This window comes from Ovis aries, chromosome 7 (assembly GCF_016772045.2).
Source record: "Ovis aries strain OAR_USU_Benz2616 breed Rambouillet chromosome 7, ARS-UI_Ramb_v3.0, whole genome shotgun sequence".
NCBI lineage: Eukaryota > Metazoa > Chordata > Mammalia > Artiodactyla > Bovidae > Ovis > Ovis aries.
In genome coordinates, this window is record NC_056060.1 from 91,603,063 (window position 1) to 91,617,892 (window position 14,830).

The window sequence follows — 14,830 nt, forward strand, 5'->3', positions numbered from 1 at the left end:
AACTCCGGGAGTTGGTGATGGACAGGGAGGCCTGGCGTGCTGTGATTCATGGGATCGCAAAGAGTCGGATATGACTGAGCGACTGAACTGAACTGAAAGGGTTATGTAAGACTATGCATTGAAAATCACCATTTAAACTGTAAGTTTCTGTGTTATTTTATTTTTCCTGATCTTCCTCACCGTTTTCTGTTACCTAGTCTTGAATATAGGAGACATATTTGCCACTCATCATGTACATGAATAAATAATCCTTTCACTGAACTGGTGGTTAGTAGCAAGTTGCATATATATGAACCCAGCCAAAAGAAGTGTTAAAAATGATCTGGACTGACCATTCGCACCTTAAGTCAGTTGGACTGAGAGGGTGAGTGATGTGTGTGTGTGGGCTTGTCCGTCCTGCACCGGGTCTTTCGGTGCTCTAGGCTTAGTGAGCTCAGAGTAGTCCAAGATCACATTTTAAAATTAAAATTAATCCAAGGTCATATTTTAACCCTAAAATTAATTTGACAGAGAGAACAATTCCATTGTGGGCCCTCATACCCAACCTTGTCATAAATATTGGCTCAACAAAACCTCAGATCCATTGAGGCAGTGGTTTTCAAACTGTGTTCTGTGGAGATGGTGAGGTCTGAAAATACGTGTATCCTGCAGTTGTTTGGGGAGGGGAACAGTACTGTCAGGACTCTGAGACCACCGTCCTGACTTCATGAGAATACTTTTGCTTGTTTTAATTAAGTTCTCATGTAAAATTGTGCTTGAAGAAATGTTTTTTTCTGCTAACAAATTTTTTTCTATAAATCAAAAAGATTCTAATAAATTCACTGGTACTGTGTCTTACAAACTAGAGAATATATATCCGGTCTGTTTATTGGAAGAATTATATTAAATGCATTAGTTGTTTTATATGACTAGAATGCCATTGGGATGTTATCCAAGATATGGTGTTTGAACAGTGAACTAGTCTTACCTTAAAGCCTTCTGTTTTTATAACCGCCTATGACAGAGCCACTATATCTTGTCACTAGTTCAACTCAAGTTGAAAAGCACTTATTCCCACACTCTAATATGTTTTCTCTCTCACTTGATTTATAAACCTGGCCTTTATATTTTGAGAGCCAAGGATGTGGATGTAAGGCCTGAGATATAAATGATGAGGTTGTTTATTATTCTCTTCTTTCTCCAAAGAGACAGATCAAGCAAGAGCTAGAAGCAAGAATTGTATGAATGGAAATAAAAAGGATGCCTCAATGGAAACATTAAACCCATTAATTTTAGATGTTTAGTCCATTAATTTCTACTGATCCACCCTTTGAAATATCTTCTGTGTCTGGTTCTCTGTTTTTATTCCCACAACTTCCCTCCTTCCAAATATTTTTCAATTCACATAATTCTCCCTGTGTTCATTCCCTCTCACCTTTAATTCATTTTACACATGGCCTTGAAAATTAACTTTTTAAAATGCTAATCCTATACTATTGCTTTAAGGCTAAGAAAAAAAAAAAACTCAAATGAATATTCCTTATGTCAGGATCAAATTCTTACTAAACACCATGGTATTCAAGTTTTCCATAAGTTTCATTTATCTTTAAAAAGATTCAAATTCTTTTAATATTTCCCAATCTTATTTTTTAAGGCTTTGCTCATGTTTTATTTCTATAAGCTCAAATGGTTGTCAAAATATATGGACTGTTCTCCTTTCAAAGTTCAGTCTGGTCTATCACTCCAACCATCTTTGGATCACTATATTTAAATTGCTCTAAATATATATCCTGAGAAATTAATTTTGACTAAATTAATACTAACTTTTAATTATTTCTGTTGTATTTATAAGTAGATTGCTATCTGTTGGAAAACAAGAATCAGGTTGTCCACAGTACCACAACCACAGAAAACAATGAAATCCACTGTGATTTCTTATGAGTACTTATTATGACCAGGATATGTGATAAGCACCATGTCTTTTATTTTTTAATCTTCAGAGTCACTGCAAGCTAGTCTTTATTATTTCATTTGACACATGAGAAAATAAAGGCTTATAGATAGGTGTTAAATAGCTGTACCAAGATACCGCAAATAATATTTAGTAGAGCTGAACTTAAAACCTAATTCTGTTGGAAAAGTAACAAACAGAAAACCCTTTTCAGTTTATATATTATACAATATTTGCTTTGGTATCTATTTCAGCAGACAACATAGCTCTACCAAAAAGGAAAATTTGAAATGAGTTTTTGAAATCCAGCCTTACAGAAGGAAACACTAGTCTTGATAAGGAAACATTAAAATATTTCCAAAGCTTCCTTAGAATAACTAAATTCCTATCTCAAAAAAAAAAAAGAAGGGAAAAATGCACACACACACCAAAAAAAAAAAAAAAAGATAATTACTGTGAGGTAAAGAACTGATATTGGAGTCATGTTAGAGACCCTTACTAGTTGCGCTATGACATGAAATTTCCCCGAATCAAGCAAACATTATAAAGTTCTGTGACCAAAGACAGAAAAGGGTAAGGTGGTCCTTGTGAAGCTGAAAACTCAGCATCTGTGCACTATATGAGAGTTGGAGCATAAAGAAGGCTAAGCACCAAAAGATTGATGCTTTTGAATTGTAGTGTTGCAGAAGGCTCTTGAGAGGCCTTTGGACTGAAAGGAGATCCAACTAGTCCATCCTAAAGGAGATCCATCCTGAATATTCATTGGAAGGACTGATGCTGAGGCTGAAGCTCTAATACTTTGGCCACTTGATGCAAAGAGGTAACTCATTTGAAAAGACCCTGATGCAGGGAAAGATTGAAGGCAGGAGAAGGGGATGACAGAGGATGAGATGGTTGGATGGCATCACCGACTCAGTGGACATGAGTCTGAGCAAGATCCAGGAGATAGTGAAGGACAGGGAAGCCTGGTGTGCTGCAGTTATGGGGTCGCCAAGAGTCAGACATGACTGAGTGACTGAACAAGAAGAAAAGAGTAGCTTTATTGCTTTGCCAGGCAAAGGTGGACTCACTGGGCTCCTGCCCCTTAATGGGCTCGATAAAGGACATAAATGGTCTGGATGGTCTGGACCTAACAGAAGCAGAAGATATTAAGAAGAGGTGGCAAGAATACACAGAAGAACTGTACAAAAAAGATCTTCACGACCCAGATAATCATGTTGATGTGATCACTAATCTAGAGCCAGACATCTTGGAATGTGAAGTCAAGTGGGCCTTAGAAAGCATCACTACGAACAAAGCTAGTGGAGGTGATGGAATTCCAGTTGAGCTGTTTCAAATCCTGAAAGATGATGCTGTGAAAGCGCTGCACTGAATATGCCAGCAAATTTGGAAAACTCAGCAGTGGCCACAGGACTGGAAAAGGTCAGTTTTCATTCCAATTCCAAAGAAAGGCAATGCCAAAGAATGCTCAAACTACCACACAATTGCACTCATCTCACATCCTAGTAAACTAACGCTGAAAATTCTCCAAGCCAGGCTTCAGCAATACGTGAACCGCGAACTCCCTGATGTTCAAGCTGGTTTTAGAAAAGGCAGAGGAACCAGAGATCAAATTGCCAACATCCGCTGGATCATGGAAAAAGCAAGAGACTTCCAGAAAAACATCTACTTCTGCTTTATTGAGTATGCCAAAGCCTTTGACTGTGTGGATCACAATAAACTGGGGAAAATTCTGAAAGAGATGGGAATACAGATCACCTGACCTGCCTCTTGAGAAATCTGTATGCAGGTCAGGAAGCAACAGTTAGAACTGGACATGGAACAACAGACTGGTTCCAAATAGGAAAAGGAGTACGTTAAGGCTGTATATTCTCACCCTGCTTATTTAATTTATATGCAGAGTACATCATGAGAAACGCTGGACTGGAAGAAACACAAGCTGGAATCAAGATTGCTGGGAGAAATATCAATAACCTCAGATATGCAGATGACACCACTCTTATGGCAGAGAGTGAAGAGGAACTAAAAAGCCTCTTGATGAAAGTGAAAGTGGAGAGTGAAAAAGTTGGCTTAAAGCTCAACATTCAGAAAATGAAGATCATGGCATCCGGTCCCATCACTTCATGGGAAATAGAAGGGGAAACAGTGGAAACAGTGTCAGACTTTATTTTTCTGGGCTCCAAAATCACTGCAGATGGTGACTGCGGCCATGAAATTAAAAGATGCTTACTCCTTGAAAGAAAAGTTATGACCAACCTAGATAGTATATTCAAAAGCAGAGACATTACTTTGCCAACAAAGGTCCGTCTAGTCAAGGCTATGGTTTTCCTGTGGTCATGTATGGATGTGAGAGTTGGACTGTGAAGAAGGCTGAGCACTGAAGAATTGATGTGTTTGAACTGTGGTGTTGGAGAAGACTCTTGAGAGTCCCTTGGACTGCAAGGAGATCCAACCAGTCCATTCTGAAGGAGATCAGCCCTGGGATTTCTTTGGAGAGAATGATGCTAAAGCTGAAACTCCAGTACTTTGGCCACCTCATGCGAAGAGTTGACTCATTGGAAAAGACTTTTGATGCTGGGAGGGATTGGGGGCAGGAGAAGAAGGGGACGACAGAGGATGAGATGGCTGGATGGCATCACGGACTCGATGGACGTGAGTCTGAGTGAACTCTGCGAGATGGTGATGGACAGGGAGGCCTGGCATGCTGCGATTCATGGGGTCACAAGGAGTCGGACACGACTGAGCCACTGAACTGAACTGAACTAGGGTGTGTTAGGGCCTGCACTCCTTTAATCTGATCTCCGGTGGTTTCTGCTGAGCTTCTCTGGCTCTCAAGGTTATGAAACTGTGACTTTCTCTGGAATTAATAATTAATTCTCTGGAATTAAGAATGCTTCATCAAGTATCTAATATCTTGCGTTTGTTGGGGATGTTAGTTCTGCAGAAGGGCTCAAAGATGTTGTTATGTGGACCTCTTGAAGCAGAACCAGGACTCAGCCCAAACCTGCTCTGTTGTTTCTTGACTGCTCCTCCCTTGTATTCCTTTCCTTGAAATCAGGGAAGGTCAAGGAGGCTGAAGTCTGTTTCCTACAAACCAGAAACAGGTAACACAGAGAGGCTTCTCTACACCATCATGCTCCATTTCACTTGGAGAAAACTCTGTCAAAGCATGGGCTATAGAGTTTTCTTTACTGAAGCTAGAATAAAGTGAAGTTTTTCAGTCGTGTCCGACTCTTTGCGACCCCATGGACAGCGTAGCCTACCAGGCTCTGCTGTCCATGGTATTTTCCAGGCAAGAATAATGGAGTGGGCTGCCATTTCCTTTTCCAGGGGATCTTCCCAACCCAGGGATCTAACCTGGATCTCCTGCATTGCAGACAGACACTTTACCATCAGAGCCACCAGGGGAAGACAAAGGAGCTTAGAAAAGGCTTACCCTTTCTTTAGAAAAGTTTGCCGATGACTAGGCAGTACAAGCTCTGTTCTCTCCGTAGGCTTTCATTCCCAAAGAAATTAGGGAAGAGATTATAGAACAATTCTGCTATTTATTCCACCAAAATAGTGTGACTTCTGGTCTCATAGTATTTTTAGCTAGCAGAAGCAGTAGAGTATATTTAGCATACTTATTCTAGCTTCTAGAATACTTATTCTAGCATACTTATTTTGGCTTCCCTGGTGGCTGGGAGGGTAAAACGTCTGCCTGAAATGCGGGAGACCTGGTTTAATCGCTGGGTTGGGAAGATCCCCTGGAGAAGGAAATGGCAACCAACCCCAGTATTCTTGCCTGGAAAATCCCATGGACAGAGGAGACTGGTAGATCATGGTCCATGGTGTTGCAAAGAGTCGGACACGACTGAGTGACTTCACTTTCCTTTATCTGAAAAATGTTTTTCTCTGTTTAGAACATTGAAGAAAGACATCTTTGAATGACTTCTTTGATAAATTTTTTTTAATAATTTTTTCTGATTGCTATAAGCTTCTGTTTTTCTACCTCTACAATGCCTTTGGTTATTATGGATATATATCACAGCACAAATATTACCCAATAATTTTTTAGAAAAAGCAAGGGTTCTATTAATAGCCATAGTGATGAGAAAACACATTTAGAAATCTCTATTTGTCCTCTCACTTCCAATTTGTTTCCTCTAATTCACTACGTCAATGAGTAAGGCAGCCTCACTTGGAACTAAAATTCCTTAATTTTCTGCTAGGCAGATTTCTTATCTTTCTGGGACAGACATTGTCTGGCTCTAATCAGATTGTTGACTGAGAAAACAAGAGCTTAGAGAGAGACTGAATAACATTCAAAAAAAGCAAATAAATAAAGAAGGCTAGGAAAACATGAGTACTCTCCCTAAAGAAAAAAAAAGAGGACACATAAACTAAGTAAACTATTTATTTTCCCTCAAGAATGTCATTTCTTGACTGTTTGAGCAAGATCATTATTTGGGAGATAAAATAGCCATTGAATATCTTGTACTAAAATTTTTAAAAATCTGGTTATATTTTTAAATTTTTTTATAGCTTGAAATCTATGTGTGAGTTATAGCTATAATCTGTGTATCCTTCCTTTTCAGTTCAGCTCAATCGTGTCCGACTCTTTGTGATGCCATGAATCGCTGCATGCCAGGCCTCCCTGTCCATCACCAACTCCCAGAGTTCACTCAGACTCACGTCCATCAAGTCCGTGATGCCATCCAGGCATCTCATCCTCTGTCGTCCCCTTCTCCTCCTGCCCCCAATCCCTCCCAGCATCAGAGTCTTTTCCAATGAGTCAACACTTCGCATGAGGTGGCCAAAGTATTGGAGTTTCAGCTTTAGCATCATTCTCTCCAAAGAAATCCCAGGGCTGATCTCTTTCAGAATGGACTGGGTGGATCTCCTTGCAGTTCAAGGGACTCAAGAGTCTTCTCCAACACCACAGTTCAAAAGCATCAATTCTTCAGCACTCAGCCTTCTTCACAGTCCAACTCTCACATCCATACATGACCACAGGAAAAACCATAGCCTTGACTAGATGGACCTTAGTCGGCCAAGTAATGTCTCCGCTTTTGAATATGCTGTCTAGGTTGGTCATAACTTTTCTTCCAAGAAGTAAGCATCTTTTAATTTCATGGCTGCAGTCACCATCTGCAGTGATTTTGGAGCCCAGAAAAATAAAGTCTGACACTGTTTCCACTGTTTCCCCATCTATTTCCCATGAAGTGATGGGACCAGATGCCATGATCTTCGTTTTCTGTGTGTTGAGCTTTAAGCCAACTTTTTCGCTCTCCTCTTTCACTTTCATCAAGAGGCTTTTTAGCTCCTCTTCACTTTCTGCCCTAAGGGTGATGTCATCTGTATATCTGAGATTATTGATATTTCTCCCAGCAATCTTGATTCCAGCTTGTGTTTCTTCCAGTCCAGCGTTTCTCATGATGTACTCTGCATATAAATTAAATAAGCAGGGTGACAATATACAGCCTTGACATACTCCTTTTCCTATTTGGAACCAGTCTGTTGTTCCATGTCCAGTTCTAACTCTTGCTCCCTGACCTGCATACAGATTTCTCAAGAAGCAAGTCAGGTGGTCTGGTATTCCCATCTTAGTTTAGACTAAACTATCAAGGCAAAACCAGTTGGTTACTAAAACTTATGAGAAGAACAAAGGGTAGTCTTAGGAAACAAACCTCAGAATTTCATGGGAAAGAAAGTTGGTCAGATGATATGCCCCTTAAAGTTTTATATGGTTTAATTAATCATTGCTGAATTCTTAAAGAATCAAATGCATTTTGGATTTTAGGGAGGCTCCAAATGACAGAAATGTTATTGGAAATCCCTGAAAGGCCCAGCAGGATTTGTCTATCCTTATTAACTAGAAAAGAAAAGTTATGACCAACCTAGACAGCATATTAAAAAGCAGAGACACTACTTTGCCAACAAAGCCCATCTAGTCAAGGCTATGGTTTTTCCTGTGGTCATGTATGGATGTGAGAGTTGGACTATAAAGAAAGCTGAGAGCTGAAGAATTAATGCTTTTGAACTGTGGTGTTGGAGAAGACACTTGAGAGTCCCTTGGACTGCAAGGAGATCCAACCAGTCCATCCTAAAGGAGATCAGTTCTGAATATTCATTGGAAGGATTGATGATAAAGCTGAAATTCCAATACTTTGGCCACCTGATGCAAATAACTGACTCATTTGAAAAGACCCTTATGCTGGGAAAGATTGAAGGTGGGAGGAGAAGGGGACGATAGAGGATGAGATGCCTGGATGGCATCACTGACTTGATGGACATGAGTTTGAATAAACTCTGGGAGCTGATGATCGACAGGGAGGCCTGGCATGCTGCAGTCCATGGGGTTGCAAGGTGTTGGACATGACTGAATGACTGAACTGACTGACTGATTAACTAGAGAAGGTTGGGAAAACACTCTAGAAATGAAGTGTTATATAAAGATTAGTATCATTATTGGGGTCATTAAGCATGAGATCATGTATAGTATGGAACTGGTCTGTCTTCCTTAATCCTAACAGACTGAAATTTCCCACTGTATATTTCCCTTCTTGTCTTCAAACTGCTATTGATTTTGAAATTGTGATTTTTTTTTTTTTAAGAACCACACAAATGTGGATACATTTTAATTGTACTTTTGGGTCATTATTATAATCTAACCTAGAAGGATGTACATAATTATTTGAAATAAAATTTAATGTAACATTTTGGTAACCTTTATTTGAAGTTTAAAAATTATCTTTACTATTATTACCTTTTATTATATATTTTAATTATCCTTCCTCTTCTTAGTCTATGCGTTCCCTTATTTTGAAAGCTAAAGTAGACTTGAGATTATTAAAGTTAGGGATGTGAAATTCCTTATTTCCTTCATTCTAAAATCCTTGAATATGTTTGTATCAGTTATTAGGAAATCTTTTGTTGGTATGAAACAAACTTTTAATCTGATAATGAGTTTTATCTTCAATAGAGATAAAGAATCCAGGATCATAGAAAAAGCAAGGTGTTTCCAGAAAAAGCATCTACTTCCAGTAAGCCTTTGACTGTGTGGAGCACAACAAACTGTAGAAATTCCTTAAATGGATGGGCATACCAGATCACCTTTCCTGTCTCTTGAGAAGCCCATGTGCAGGACAAGAGTCAACAATTAGAACTGGACATGGAAAAATGGACTGGATCCAAATTGGGAAAGGAGTACATCAAGGCTGTATATTGTCACCCTGCTTATATAACTTATAGGCAGGATACATCATGTGAAATGCCAGCCTAGATGAATCACAGGCTGAAATCAAGATTGCCAGGAGAAATTTTAACAGCCTTAGATATGCCGATGATACCACTCTAGTGGCAGAAAGCAAGAGAAACTAGACAGTCTCTTGATGAAAGTGAAAGAGGAGGGTGAAAAAGCTGGCTTAACACTAACACTCCAAAAATTAAGATCATGGCTTTGGGTCCCATCACTTCATGGCACATAGATGGGGAAAATGGAAACAGTGTCACACTTTATTTTCTTGGGCCTTAAAATCACTGTGATGGTGGCTGCAGCCATGATATTAAAAGACGCTCGCTCCTTGAAAGAAAGACTATGACAACTAATGTAGATAGTGTATTGAAAAGCAGAGACATGCCCTGAGGGAATCCTTGTTGGTACAGACGTGCCTATAGGGGTCATGGGCCACCAGGCCACCCCCGGGGCTGGAGGCCTATGGTCCCTCCTAGGCCCCGATTCTGACCTCCTCAACTCCTCACCTCCCCGCCATCTTGGCAGGCCCCTACGGCTTGTGGCACAGATGTGGGGTGCATATTTTACCATCTGTGAAAACTTCTGTGTAATTTATTTTTTCCTCACTCAAGTATTAAAGATTACAGCAAATTTAAAAGATATGAATGAATATCCTACAAAAATAAAAAAGACTTTATATCTTTCTACTTATTCAGATTCCTCTGGAATAAGCAGAATTACAGATGGATTCAGTGGAATTTTTTTCTGATCAATTATTACAGTGTTCTATGAGACAACCAGACAAAATATTTCGACAACAAAGATGATGATTCAGGTACAGAGACATCAAATGACTTGCCAAAATTTACAGATGGAATCAAGGTCAGAAACAGGAATCAATACAACCTAGTTCCTGGTCCTGTTCTTAGAATTCTAGACCACACTGCCTTTCCTACAGAAAAATCTGCTGATATTGGAATCTGTGATGAAGAGTTTGACTCTCCTGAATCAGCCCACCAGCAAACTCAAGGAGAGAGCCCCACTGAAGTTCATACTACTGAAGATGTTCTAGTTGCCGCAGAAGTACATGAGATTTCTGGAGATTATGATATGGAGACAGAAAACAAATCCTCTGAGACTCTCCGAGACTAAACTGATGAAGAGTCACCAGCTAAACCTTGCAAAATTGTTGGCAAGAGCCAAGCTGTGAATGTGACTGTCCAGCAGAAATGACCTTGCAGCTTCTACTGCTAGTAGCAGTAGTTTCTGCCCAGCAGAAACGACCTTATTGAGAGCTAATAGCAGTGACCCCTATAAATGTGAACTTTGTAAGTCCAACAGGAGATATTTTTCTGATTTAAAGCAGCATATGATTTTGAAGCATACTGATTCAAAGGTGTGCTGCGTCTGCAGAGAAAGTTTCACTACCAGCTTCTGATCAAACATCCAAACTGCATGAAGAGGATCCTGACATTTGTAAATACTGTGATTATAAGACAGAAAGCTGTGGTATATGTACACAATGGAATACTAGTCAGCTATTAAGAAGAGTGCATTGGAATCAGTTCTAATGAGGCAGATAAAACTGCAGCCTATTATACAGAGTGAAGTAAATCAGAAAGAAAAATATCAATACAGTATATTAATGCATATATATGGAATTTAGAAAGATAGTAATGATGACCCTATATGCGAGACAGCAAAAGAGACACAAATGTAAAGAACAGACTTTTGGACTCTGTGGGAGAAGGTGAGGGTGGGATGATTTGATTGTCAGTCCAGGTTTAATGCATGAGACAGGGCACTCAGGGCCGGTGCACTGGGATGACCCTGAGGGATGGGATGGGAAGAAAGGTAGGAGGGGGGTTCAGGATGGGGGACACATGTACACCCATGGCTGATTCATGTCAATATATGGCAAAACCCACTATAATATTGAGTGGTTAACATAAAATAATTAATTTTTAAAAAAGACTAATTTTTGAGACCCTCAGCTGGCACATTGCAGACACTCATTTTAGTGATCACTTTTATGGGTGTGAGAAGTGTGACATACAATTCTCCTAGAGCAGGAAACTCTACCTACATTTCCAGGAGCATAGCTGTGATAAAAAGTACTTGTGACTGTTCTGTGAACATGAAGCGAATGATCCAGAAGGCTTGCATAGCCATGTGTTAAATGAGCATGCAGTTAATTAATAAAGTAATAAGTATAACAGTGGAGAACATGGACAGTAGAGCCTCTTAAACAAAATCACACCTGACAAATGTAAAAACTTCTTTGTTAGTCAAGTATGTGGGTTTCAGAGTAGACTTCATACAAATGTTAACAGATACATTGCTATTGAACATGTTACATTTTTTCCACGTTTGTGATGACTGTGGGAAGGGCTTCTCAAGTACACTAGAATATTGCAAACACTTAAATCACATTTATCTGAAGGGATTTGCTTATGTCAATACTCTGAATATTCAACAGGAGAGACTGAAGATTTTAAAATTCATCTGGATCACAAACATTCAGCTGTTTTACCCATAACTGTAGTGAATGCTTGATGAAGTTTGGAAGTGAAAGGGAATTAATAAGTCAGTTTCCAGTCTATGAGACACCTTGATTGTTCTCTTTAAATTCCATAATGTTGATGTGAAATAACTACTTTGGCAATGTTAAAAAAAAAAAAAAGCAGAGACATCACTTTGCTGACAAAAGTCCATATAGTCAAAGTTATGTTTTCCCCAGGATATACAGGTGTGATAGTTGGACCATAAAGAAGGCTTAGTGCCAAAGAGCTGATGCTTTCAAACTGTGGTACTGGAGAAGACTCTTGAGAGTCCCTTGGATAGCAAGGAGAACACACCAGTCAATCCTGAAGGAAAGCACCCTTAATATTCATTGGAAGGACTGATGCTGAAGCTGAAACTCCTGTACTTTGGCCACCTGATGTAAAGAGTTGACCCCTTGGAAAAGACCCTGATGCTGGGAAAGATTGAAGGCTGGAGGAGAAGGCGACAACAGAGGATGAGATGGTTGGATGGCATCACCAACTCAATGGATATGAGTTTGAGAAAACTCAGGGAGATAATGAAGGACAGGGAAGCCTGGCTTGCTGCAGCCCATGGGGTCACAAAGAGCCAGACATAACTTAGCCACTTAACAACAACAGCATCTCCAATAAGACTTTGTGTTCATTATTCATTTTATGATGCTTTTACTTTTATATTATACTGAAGAATACCTATATTTATCACATTTCTTTGTAATTAACAAAATGCTTTCTTTCATTGAAAGACAAACTCCATAAACACAGAGGGTCAAAAAAAAAAAAAAAAGGAAAGTTAAAAGAAAAAGTGAAAATGTAGTTGCTCAGTCCAGTCCTTTACAACACCATGGACTGTAGCCCGCCAGTCTCCTCTGTCTATGGAATTCTTAAGGCAAGAATACTAGAGTGGGTAGCCATTCCCTTCTCCAGAGGATCTTCCCAACCCAGGGAGTGAACCAAAGTCTCTTGCATTGAAGGCAAATTCTTTGCCATCCAAGCCACCAATTCAGTTTAGTTCAGTTCAGTTGCTCAGTCATGTCCAACTCTTTGTGACCCCATGGACTGCAGCACACCAGGCCTTCCTGTCCATCACCCCTCCTGGAATTTACTCAAACTCATGTCCATTGAGTTGGTGATAGTATCCAACCATCTTATCCTTTGTCATCCCTTCTCCTCCTGCCTTCAGTCATTCCCAGCATCAGGGTCTTTTCAAATGAGTCACTTCTTTGAGCAGGTGGCCAAAGTATTGGGAGTTTCAGCTTCAGCATCAGTCCTTCCAATGAATATTCAGAACTGATCTCCTTTGGGATGGACTGGTTGGATCTCCTTGCAGTCCAAGGGACTCTCAAGAGTCTTCTCCTGCACCACAGTTCAAAAGCTTCAATTCTTCAGTTCTCAGCTTTCTTTATAGTCCAACTCTCACATCCATACATGGCTACTGGAAAAACCATAGCTTTGACTAGAGGGACCTTTGTTGGCAAAGTAATGTCTCTGCTTTTTAATATGCTGTCTAGGTTGGTCATAACTTTTCTTCCAAGGAGCAAGCGTCTTTTAATATCATGGCTACAGTCACCATCTGCAGTGATTTTGGAGTCCCAAAAAATAGTCTGTCACTGTTTCCATTGTTTCCCCATCTATTTACCACGAAATGATGGGACCAGATGCTATGATATTAGTTTTCTGAATGTTGAGTTTTAACCCAACTTTTTCACTCTCCTCTTTCACTTTCATCAAGAGGCTGTTTAGTTCTTCATAATTTTTAACTTGTTCTTTCAATATTTACTTATTACCTGCTCATTAATTGGAATAAAGGTACCAGATTACAAAAGTTTATTTCTTAATTCATGACCTTTCCTTTTGTTGAGAAGATTTACAGTCTCTAAATTCAGCTCAGTAATTGGGTTGAATATTTACTCAGGAAAATAATTTTGTTTTACTTATCTATGAGGCATTTATTATAGTATAAAGAGAAAAGAAAAAGACATTTTATGTATATTAAAAAAACCAGTCTTCAGAACATTGATGTCATTAATAGCTTTATATTTAATGTTAATTGTTTGATTGATTATTATTTTTTTGTTGTTATTAAAAGCTTGACTGAGTTCTTTCACTTTCCTTCTTGGTAGTTTGACCACAGGCAGGCATAGTAATGGAAAAGCTTATAAAATGAGAGAGAGAGAGTTTTAGTTTTAAAATAAGTAAAAATTTATGAAATTTTAAGTTTTAAAATTTATATAATGTCCACAGGTGGTACATACCCTTAAAATAATTAATCCCACCCCTCAACTTTCTTTCTTATACATACTGAATCTGCTTTCATACACCAGTTAGCAAATATTTGCCACTATGTCATACTTGGAATATTCCGTCTCCCAACTGTTTGATTTTAGAAATATTAATATCTTTGTATAACAGTGTTTGTTCAATTATTAGACTATTTTATGTCATATGTGTTTTGAAATGAGTAGAAAATTGAAAATGCTAAAATGGTGGAAGTATTCAGTGTATTAAAAGTATAACTTTTAATTCATTTGAATTTCACTAAATTTAATTCAATTATGAAAGAAAATAGAGAAGCAAAATGGTATAAAATCCTAAAAATCTGTAATTAAGTACAGCTTTCGAAAGGTGAGGCTTAATGATAAATTTATGGATATTATTAAACATTGGATTGAGTGATAATAATGTTATAGCTAAAATTTTTGAATGCTTCTTTGCCCTAGCACAGAGCTAAGGTTTATAAGAGTGTTGTATAATTTGATTTCCACAACAATAATATGAAATGTATGTCAGGAACTGTGAAGGGGCTGAGATTTTATTCTACATGCCTGCAAGTTGACATAAATTCACCGAGGCAGGTAGAGGATACAAACTGGTGGAACAGAGATGAAGATCTGTGTGTTACAGAAACGGCAGAAACCAGACTATCAGCATTTGTCCCAGTCTCCACATCCAGATTCCTATAGGGCAATGCAGTGAGAGCTGGGCGACTCCTGGGTTGCATTATAGGAGAGGAAGCCCCAATTTTAGGAAACTTCAATCTTTTAAAGGGACTATAAGCAAGCTGGCCCAGTTTTTGCTCAGGAAGGAGCTATTATGATTATTATTATTATGGACAGCAAAAGGTAGTGCTTTTAGCCTGGC

General features: G+C 38.9%; 1 pseudogene; it reads left to right on the forward strand.

Annotated features, from left to right (window-relative positions):
* Positions 1 to 9,708: 9,708 nt before the first annotated feature.
* LOC101112905 (zinc finger protein 639-like) lies at positions 9,709 to 13,444 on the forward strand (annotated as a pseudogene).
* The last annotated feature ends 1,386 nt before the right edge of the window (positions 13,445 to 14,830 follow it).